This window comes from Asparagus officinalis, chromosome 4 (genome assembly GCF_001876935.1).
Source record: "Asparagus officinalis chromosome 4, Aspof.V1, whole genome shotgun sequence".
NCBI lineage: Eukaryota > Viridiplantae > Streptophyta > Magnoliopsida > Asparagales > Asparagaceae > Asparagus > Asparagus officinalis.
In genome coordinates, this window is record NC_033797.1 from 35,425,672 (window position 1) to 35,436,640 (window position 10,969).

Genomic DNA, 10,969 nt, shown 5'->3' on the forward strand with positions numbered 1-10,969 from the left:
TTAGTGGGTCTCCCTTCAGTTTGTAACCATCTCCCCACGTTTATGGTTTATCTCAAGTAGTTATGAAGCTAAAAAACCGTCAAAAAACGTGTTGTAACCAACTCTATGGCCGAGACAGTGAAGTCTGTCTCGCACTTCCGAGACAGTTTGTATTATCTCGGGTATTTTAGCTCTAACTCCCTCGTCTGATATCGGAATGAGATGATCCAAGATGAGTTGGAAAACTGACGAAGAGATCTACAACTTTTGTCTTTTGACCTTCTTCAGATTTGGTGCGAGACAGTCATGACTGTCTCGCATTCCGAAACAGTGAAGTCTGTCTCGCACTTCTGAGATAGTTTGTATTGTCTCGGGTATTTTAGCTCTAACTCCCTCGTCCAATCTCGGAATGAGATGATCCAAGATGCGTTGGAAATATGACAAAGATATCTACAACTTTTGTCTTTTGACCTTCTTCAGATTTGGTGCGAGACAGTCATGACTGTCTCTCATTCCGAGACAGTAAAGTCTGTCTCGCACTTCTGAGATAGTTTGTGTTGTCTCGGGTATTTTAGCTCTAACTCCCTCGTACGATCTCGGAATGAGATGATCCAAGATGCGTTAGAAATATGACGAAGAGATCTACAACTTTTGTCTTTTGACCTTCTTCATATTTGGTGCGAGACAGTCATGACTGTCTCACATTCCGAGACAATGAAGTCTGTCTCGCACTTCTGAGATAGTTTGTGTTGTCTCGGGTATTTTAGCTCTAACTCCCTCGTCCGATCTCGGAATGAGATGATCCAAGATGCGTTGGAAAGATGACGAAGAGATCTACAACTTTCCATAGGCAAAACACTCATAGAGTAGATGATACACACATGGTACTTCACCCTTTTGTGGATAAAGCACAACTCCTGGTTGAGTTGTTCCTTTATCGTTTAGCATGTTTCACAGACTCGTACGCTTCGCCGACTTATTTCGTGTGCTTTTTAGCTTCTCTACAATATCAGATGATCTCCTTTGACTCAGATAATCCTCCTTGACTCAGATAGTGACATTCATCGTCTTTTTTTTATCTCGAGCTATATGCGAGAACCTATAGGTAATTTTTTATGCCTACAAAATACTATTTATGTATTTTAAACTTACTATCATTTATTGATAATTGCTTACAAGAATGTTCTTTACTATTAAATAACTTTTGATTAGACTATAAGATATTGACAATTATTATTATTATAATGATGATCTAATGATGGTGATAACCATAATAAGAAAGAAGTAAAGAAAAAAATATATAAAAAACAAAAAATAACAAAATAAATATGAGTTCTAGTTTTTTACCACCTAGTTCCAAGCTAAAACTTGGAATAATTTAAAAAACTAGAACTCTCATTTTTGTATAGAAAAATTAAAAAAATGGAATAATTTTGTATCATTATCCCAATTCTAGTTTTGTTAGAGTTCTACTTGACTAACACTGTAAAATTTTATTCTAGTTTTAGTTCTATGTGACTAACACCTTAAAAATTTATCCCACAGATTATTCCAGTTCTAATTTTAAGTTCTAGGTGACTAACCCGCCTAACTAACTTCCGTATCAGTGTGATATCAGAGAAGGCCCATTATTACTTTTAGCCATGGTCTTTAACCATGTAAGGAGACCACAACAAATGATTCTTAATCAGGTTCTGTCAGCGAAATTATCAATCCCATAATTAAAAAAATGATAAAAGAAATAATTTGTTTTAAGATTTTTTAATTATAAATAATTATAATTTGATTAGGAGTATCAAATATTTGATTGTTAGACTTTTCTAATTATAGAGATGAATATTTAATTTGATAATTAGATTTTTAATTATTGATAGGTATAATTTGATTAGAATTACTAAATATTTACTTGTTAGAACTTCCAATTATGCATATGAACAGCTTCAATATGATGAAGATCTTAGGTGAAGATAAAACTAAGTGTACAAATGACATTTTCTAATAAGATAAATGGATACGTGTGAACTTTTTTGTTCGAGAGTTGACACAAGGTGCTTTTTTATACACATGTCCATTTTTTTAGGATAGTTCACTCATTTCTCTTTATTGAGGATGACTCTGTTTGCAATTGGTGCATCCATTAACGGGTGTTTGTTTCACCAAAAACTTTGACATTTGATATAGATTACAAGTTTTGGGATCAAAAGTGAGTTTTTTTTGTATTTTGGGATTCCATATATGGTGTTTGTTTTAAGAAAAGTTTTAGAGTATTGAATCCAAAAAATACAAAAAGTGCCTAATTTTTAGAATTTGCCAAATCCTCTCAATTGGAGTGGATTTTGACAAATCTTATAAATGGGTGTGCTTACCTCTCAATTGGAGAGGATTTGACAAATCCCAATTTTGTCTTTTTAGAGAAGATTTCCTCACCAAGATAGCATATTCATCATATTACAAAATTTTGATATTTGATAATGCTACAATTTGAGCTTGAAACAAACAAAATATTATAAATTATAGTATTCAAAATTTCAAAATATAAATAAAACAAACAATATTTTAGAAATCCCAACTCATAACAAAACACATATGGATTTTAAATCCCATGGTGAAATCCATATCCTAAAATTATAGGATTTAAAACAAATGTCCTTTAATGTTCCTTGTCTAGTAGAAAGTGTGAAGTTCTCATTTTCAAAAGATCCCAAGGTCAATCAAAAACAACCATCAAACAAAGTGATATTAAACAAAGTGTGAAGTTCTACTTGACCAAATCAACCAAGTGATATGCCTCCCACTATCCGTGAGATCAGATATTTCTGCTTACCATTACTCCCACTATCCGTAGAGAGTAACTCTTATTTCATTATTCATAAAATTTTACTTGGACTTATTTATTCCTAAGTCCCATCAAACTTACATGTTTGATAAAAGATTCTGCTGGTATTCCTTTTGTCAAAGGATCAGCAATCATATCTGTAGTAGGGATATAAATCACTTTGACTTCTCCCTTTTCTACAATATCTCGAATATAGTGATACTGGATCTCAATATGTTTTCCTTTGGAGCTATTCGCACCACTATTGATTAAGCTAATTGCTGCTTGATTATCACAATAAATATCAATAGGTCCTTCCAGACAGCATGTGTAGTTGCCATACTGCAAGCTATATATTCAGCTTCTTGCGTATATCTAGCAACACACCCTTGTTTCTTGCTACTCCAAGAAACAGTTCCTCCTCCAAAGATAAATAAGTGTCCCGAAGTGGACTTTCCATCATCTTTATCACCTCCGAAATCAGCATCGGAATAACCGAGGAGTTCAAGCGAATCAGCTTGATAAACTAATCTATGAGTCAATGTACCTCTGATATACTTCATAATCCTTTTAACAGCTTCCCAATGTGCTGATCCTAGATTACTTTGATATCTACTGACTAGACTCACAACATAAGCTATATCAGGTCTGGTGCACAACATTGCATACATCAAGCTTCCAATTGCTTGAGCATAAGGAACATCTAATGGCTTCTGCCCTTCTCCAGGACTTTGCTCTTTACATAATCTCTTTCCCATAACCAACGGAGTTGGTGCCGGATTGGAATTCTCCATTCCAAACCTTTTAAGAACTGATCTTAAATATTTTTCTTGGTTTAAACTTAGCATTCTAGACTTTCTATCTCGAATTATTTGAATTCCAAGAATATATGATGCATCTCCCATGTCTTTCATCTCAAACTTTTCGCTGAGATCTGCCTTGGTTTTATTCAACATTTCTATGTCATTTCCAGCGAGCAATATATCATCCACATATAAGGATAATATAGTAAACTTGCTCCCACTTTTCAAGACATATACACAATTATCTAATTTATTTTGAATAAAACCAAGTTTAGTAACTGCATCATGAAATTTGAGATACCATTGTCTAGAAGACTGTTTTAAACCATATAGAGATTTCATTAATTTGTAAACTTTATGTTCCTGTTCTTTCACCTGAAAACCTTCAGGTTGTTGCATATATATTGCTTCCTTCAACTCTCCGTTAAGGAATGCAGTTTTAACATCCATTTGGAATAACTCCAAATCAAGATATGCAACAATAGCCAAAATAATTCTAATGGATGCAAATTTAGCTACAGGAGAATACGTCTCCTGAAAATCTATTCCTGCCTTCTGGTTATAACCTTTGGCAACTAACCGTGCTTTGAATTTATCAATAGATCCATCAACACGATATTTCTTTTTGAGCACCCATTTGCATCCTATGGCTTTTCTATTTTCTGGTAGATCACATAACTCCCATACCTTATTCTTTTCTATGGAATCAAGTTCTTCTCTCATAGATTCTAGCCATGAAGCTGATTCATGCGATTTCATCGCATCAGAAAAAGTTAAGGGATCTTGTTCTTCTATATTTGTATCTACCGAAAAACAGGATGATTCACATGAATACAAATAGTAATCATCCATCCATGAAGGTTGTGTTCTTGGTCTTTTGTTGCCTACAACCGGTTGATTAGGTACATTATTTCCATAGGTATTTCATCATTTTCAATGTTAGGTTCATTCACAATATCAGGGTCATTAGTGGGAACAACACTGTAATAATCATCATCTACTACAGTTAGAGGTTCTGTTTCCTCTTGAACTTGTTCCTCTTCCTCTAGATTCTCTAGAAATGTAGCATCTCTGCTTTCAATGACACCTTTTTCTTTATTGTAGAACTTATAACCTTTTAACTTTTCTGAATACCCTATGAATCTACACTTTATTGTTTTAAAATCCAACTTATCTCTAAGTTGACATGGAATGAGAACATGGGCTATAGATCCCTACTTTCTGAGATGACTCAAATTAGGTTTTCTCCCATTCCATAATTCATAAGGTGTAGATATAACTGATTTGGTGGGAATTCTATTTAAAATGTAGTTTGCAGTTAACAATGCTTCTCCCCAAAAAAATTTAGAGAGACCAGAATGAGACAACATGCATCTAACTACATTTAATAATGTTCTGTTTTTTCTTTCAGCAACACCATTCTGTTGTGGCGTATACGGCATTGTTGTATGCCTTTTAATTCCATGCTGAATACAGTAACTTTCAAATTCTTTAGAATTATATTCTCCACCTCTATCAGTTCTCAGAATTTTGATTTTCAATCCAAGTTGGTTTTCAACTTCTGTCTTATATCTCTTAAAGCAGTCAAAAGCTTCTAATTTTCTGGATATAAGATAGACGTGTGCAAACTTGGAATAATCATCTATAAAAGTAATAAAATATTCTTTATTACTATGAGTTTTGACACTTAGGGGACCACAAATATCCGAGTGTATCAACCCTAAAAGTTCATTGGCTCTATGTCCGCCAACAAAAGGTTTTCTAGTCATTTTACCAGTTAAACAATGTTCACATGGTGGCAATTGAACATTAGATAGTGCAGGAAGCAAGTTCATTCTGATAATTTCTTTCATTTTTGAAATACTAGCATGTCCTAGTCTAGAATGCCACAATTCAGATTCAGAAATATAACAAGACAAGTAGTTCAAATTCGAAATTTTATTATCAGAATTATTACAAACTACTGGAAGAATGCATAATTCATGCTCGGGCACATATTTTCCCATAGCATACACTTTATTATTCTTGCCTATAGAAACCCTGTTATTATAGAACCTCACTTCCAGTCCTTTCTTCATCAAGCTGGGAACAGAGATCAAATTGCGTCTAATTCCTGGCGCGTAGAACACATCTTTGAGGACAAGAATACTGTCCCCAAGATCCAATCTATACGAACCAATACCTTCTACATCGAGATAGGTATTATTTCCCATATAGATTCTCTGTTCTCCTTTCTTTAGCTCGGTGAATTCTACGGCTCCATTCTTGTCCTTTGCGATATGCCTAGTCGCACCGGAGTCAATCCACCAACCACTGATATCCGTCATCACAGCATTACATTCCGTCACACCGACGAATCCACTGATATCCGTCATCACAGCATTACATTCCGTCACACCGACGAATTCTCTTTTGCTAGTACCCCTTGTTCTAGATGCTTATAGCCTCCCTTATTCTCCTGCTTTTCACCTTGTGGACAATTGGGTTTGAAATGCCCGAACTTTCCACAATTGTAGCAGGCTCCGCGGGGTACTTTCTTTCTCTTGAACTGCTGTGACTTCGGTCCTCGCGGTTGTGGTTTACTAGGACCAGGGTTTTTATAGCTTCCGGTATTATGCATCTGGTGGACATAATTCAGCTCCTGCTGCACTATATTCAGTTCTGGTTCCTTCCTACTAGCTATTAAGTCATGTTCTATCGCTAGGTGCATAGGAAGATCAGTGACAGACTTAATGGCAGGATTCATTCTTAATGTGGTGGTAGCCACAGCATGGTTGCTACTTGCATTCTTTCCTGGATTTCGGTCCCAGCAGTGGATAAGTCCTTAGCCATGACAATCATTTTATTTATATGCTCTACGACATTGTCTCCCTCTTGCATACGACAAGAATTATACTTATGCAAGAGGAGTTGAATGTTAACTTCAGAAGCAGTGTCGTATTTTTCTTTTATTGCATTCCACATATCCATGAAAGTTTTATAAGTTTCAAAAACTTTGATTAAATTATCTTCTATGAACATGAGCATAAGATTTTTCGCCTTTTTGTCTTTCGACTTCCACTGCTCAAACCCTTTCTTTTCTTCAGGTGTTGATTTATCAGTAAGGGTTATAGCAGTGGTTTCGATTATATCATCAATGTTATCATGAATAAGAGCATATCCTATTTTTCTATGCCACATATCATAATTACTGCCATTAAATTTGTCAATTTTCCCTAGTTCTGATAGAACAAGTTTACTAGCCATTCGGTAAAGAACTAAAACTAAATTCAATTTTAAATATTTGTATAAGGTTGATGTTTTGACAATAATACTATAATAAAATAATGTTAGATAAAAATAAACTAAAATAAAAATGAACCTGAGTGTTCCGAGTTGATGAAAGAGGCTCCAATTTGAGCGAGATTGTCGCTTAGCGGTGTTGACCAAAGAATCTCTTGTCGAAGTTTTGGCGTCGTTTCTGACTGGATATGGAGATGATCTGCTCTGTGAAATCAGCCTCACGCGGTCCCCTCCACTCCAAGAGATAATTGACCTACACCTTCACTTGGCCCACAAAAATTAAGTACTAATCACCCAGGCCCAACTACAAGGCCCAAGTCCAACAACTTTACAACCCCACTCCGTTAAAGCTGACTCACTGTCAATTTCCTTTTATTATTCCCTCTTCTCCCCCAAAAATAACTTTCTTTTCTATCTCAAAAAATCAACATTGATCTGATCTAAAAAAAAAATCTCCGTCTTCACCTTGATCTCAAGCTTGACCAATGGCCTCCGATCTCCACTTCAGTTGCAGCATGCTCGTCGTCAACATCGTCGATCGCAGCGGAGTCGTTGTTGTGGTCGTCGATCGCAGCGGAATCGTCGAGTCGTCTTGGTCGTCGATCGAAGCAGTATCATCATAGCAGAGTCGTCGTCGATCGTCGAGGCAGCCGTTGAGCGAAGCAGTCGTCGTCGACGTTCGAACGCAGAGCTCGAGATGGCGACGCTCAGGGAGTTGAGGATCGAAACGTTGCTCTGATACCAGTGTTTGATCACAGAGAAGAAGAGAAAAAAGAATAGATTTCGTTGAGGGGGGCTCCGGTAATGGGTAAGAGGGCTTGATTTTCCTTTTTCTTGTTGTATTTCTGCAAGTAGATTACACTCCTTTATATAGGCCATAAATCCCATCATCTCCACCCCCCTCAAACTGCCTCTGAGAGAAAATCTCTCAACAAACCCCAATTCATGTTCTCCACGATTCTCTCTATTGAGAAACCGTTGTTGATTTGGTCATCCATGACCGAGTCAAGCTAACAGGTCTTGGGTTCGATTCCCATAGCCGAAAAAAACCCTATTGTTATTATTATTATTATTATATTTTATTTTTTGTGATTCTTACCTTGCTATGTACGTACCCGCCATTGTTAATTCGTATACAGTCAATGATCACAAGTTCCATCATTGATTCATTATTATTCTCATCGCTATGATTAGCACATCGTTTTTTATTACTGCATCTCAATCTAAATTGTCAACTATCGATATTGTTTTTGTGAAATTATAGTTGGAAAATATCATGGACGATCTGTATTGTTTTTATACAGAGCAAATAGTATTACTTAACCCCATGAAAAGAGACGGACAGGCGATCTGGATCAGACTCCGGCACTTCATATTCAAAATTACCTGCAGAAACGCATTATTTTATCCCATAGTCGAAAAACATGTAATTATTTGGTGTGCGGATAAAAATATAGCTTCCTCGTATTTATTCTTAGACTGTATTTGGTATGTAGAACTAGGGGTGGCAAATGGGTCGACCCGACCCGACCCATATAAAATTTGACCCGACCCATATAAGTATGACCCGACCCGACCCGTTTAATAAATGGGTCAATGTGACCCGACCCAATTATTAAACGGGTTACCCGACCCGACCCATATAACCCAATTGATCCGTTTATCAAAAACAAGACATATCCTAACACATATAACTAGTAAAAAATTTTGTAATACACAAAAGAACACTTCTTGCAAGCTCTTTAGACAAAAACTATCACTACTTACAACATGGAGTTATTTCAAAGACATATTCAGTGTTTAAATCTAAATGTACTTCAACGAATTGCACATATCAACAAACAAAAATACATCAATGCAGCTCTTTAGACACAGAATAATCTAAACTAAGAACTAGCTACAAAGAATTTAACACAAGTAAATAAAGAGAATATACACAAGTTTACAACAAAATAGTTAGGAACTTGATCGCCATTATCATAGTCCATCTCCAAATTTACAAAAAATGCAATTACAGTTTACAAAAAATTAACTGTCCCATCTCCAAATTTACAAAAAATGCAATTACAGTTTACAAAAATTTTAACTGGCCCATCTCCAATTTTGAGTCAAAAAATTCATTCTCAGAGTGAATGCGATGCCCTTGGCGGCGGCGAGGGCAATGGCGGAGTGTGATTCCCAGTTTAGTGGAGTGCGGCCGGATCCTCAGTTGCCTGCAAAGATTGAGGAGAGAATTTTGAAGAAGGGAAAGTGCAAACGTTGCAGAAATGCTTCGTAAACTCTTGCTTGATATGTTATGGAAAGGTAAATTCTTGCTATGTTCATAACAAGCAAGGACATTATTGGAGAGATTTGCCTGAAAGTATTGCTGACAGTAACACATCGTAGAGGTAAAAAACAAGATACCTAGAGCCTCATTGACTTGCTTCTGTGCTGTAATACTCTCATCAAGTTCTTGAAGATGGACGTGAACTTCTTCCACAGTAATTTTATAATAAAGGATGATGAAAGTTATAAACTGTGAATGGAATTAGCATACAGTTCTGCAGAGAAATATTGAAACAATGTTACAGAAAGTCAACACATATCGGTAAATTTGCCCATTGTCCCGCCACAGTTGGAGCTTATAATCACATATAAAAATAAATGAAATCAGCAATAAAAACAATGTATGCTATGTTCATGAATATGGATGATTATAGAATCAGACTCCAAGCATGAAAAAACCCAGAGGAAGAATCACTATTTACACGATATGAACATTAACATTCTTTTAAAAGAACCTCGAAATTTTTTGCTGGGTAATATGAATTACTGCATGAGAGATGTCAAAAAGCTCTAAGGCACAGCAAAATTTGAAAGGGAAATCTACAACATATAGTCCCTGTCTCCAAGGTACCTCCAGTTTCTATATTTCAAACTTAAAAAACAAGTCACAGTTCTCTAAAACTATTCCTTACCTTGCTACTTCGATGAAAAACGTTAAATAGCCTACAGTCTTCAAAATCTACAGGCTGGACAGAAGCATCCTATGAGAGAAACTGGCATTAATGTCTGCACTATATGTACTTCTGGGTTTGCTCCAACGTATTCCTACTAAGAAGCTTCAGTCACGCAAAGGCCTAGGATTTGCATATTTCTCAACATAAGCCTGAAAATTTGAACATATAAAAGGAGCCATATATGAGGTAATGGAAATATATCTTTGGGATCAAAACGGTTCACAGTGGAGATAACCAACACTAACCTCCACAAGTTTCAAAATCTTTGAAGGGTAAAGGATGATTGGGAATCTACTTATATGTACTTCTGGGAATCAATTCAAAGATAGCTCTCTTCTTATCACCTGAAAGAGCAGTGGCAGTTTGAGGAAAAGAAAAAAGAATGAGAAGTTTAGAGAATTACACCCTAACGGAAAAATAAAAGGAATTACACCTTCAAGGGGTTGGATTTGGCCTCACACTAATATGCAACTCACATGCATTTAATTATTGATTTTCAATTGGAAATCAAAATCATCTGAATATTACAAGGTATATTTGTAGATTACACACTCAAAGTGAAATTTCACATCTTATCCCTAAATTCAGAAAGAGTCAAATTCAATTTAACATTATTTTTGAGGAAACTAATTAAATTTTTGAGGAAACAGTTGGATTTGGCCTCCAACTGTTTCTTTTTATATAATATAATGATTCAGGTCAGCTTATCAAATAGATTATTCAAAGAGTTTGATAACACATTAACATGATATAAGGTTTGACGTAAGAGATTACAGGTATATATGCTCATACACTGTCAATATTCATATATGATGATCCAAAATTATTTACTGTAATTCAAATATAAGAATATTCATGCATTCTGAATTTTATGTATTAAATTTCTAGCTTGTACAAAGAATGTAAAAAGGTCTAATCATTTGCTTGAACATAACTACAAAATGAATGGAGCTTTTGAATCATAATGTTGGACAATTAAGAAACAACATATCAAAAAATGAATAAAAACTAAGAGATCACAAATTGGGCAATAAATGAGAATGAATGAAACCTTAGAAAGAGGAATAGATTATCTATGATCAAATTAA

General features: G+C 35.4%; 1 long non-coding RNA gene across 1 annotated transcript; it reads right to left on the minus strand.

The window, feature by feature from the left end:
- On the minus strand, positions 8,845–9,872 carry LOC109835890. Its single transcript, XR_002245722.1, has 3 exons — positions 9,840–9,872; positions 9,286–9,422; positions 8,845–9,092 (listed from the first exon to the last, which is right to left on the minus strand). It is a non-coding gene; the product is annotated as an uncharacterized LOC109835890 (long non-coding RNA).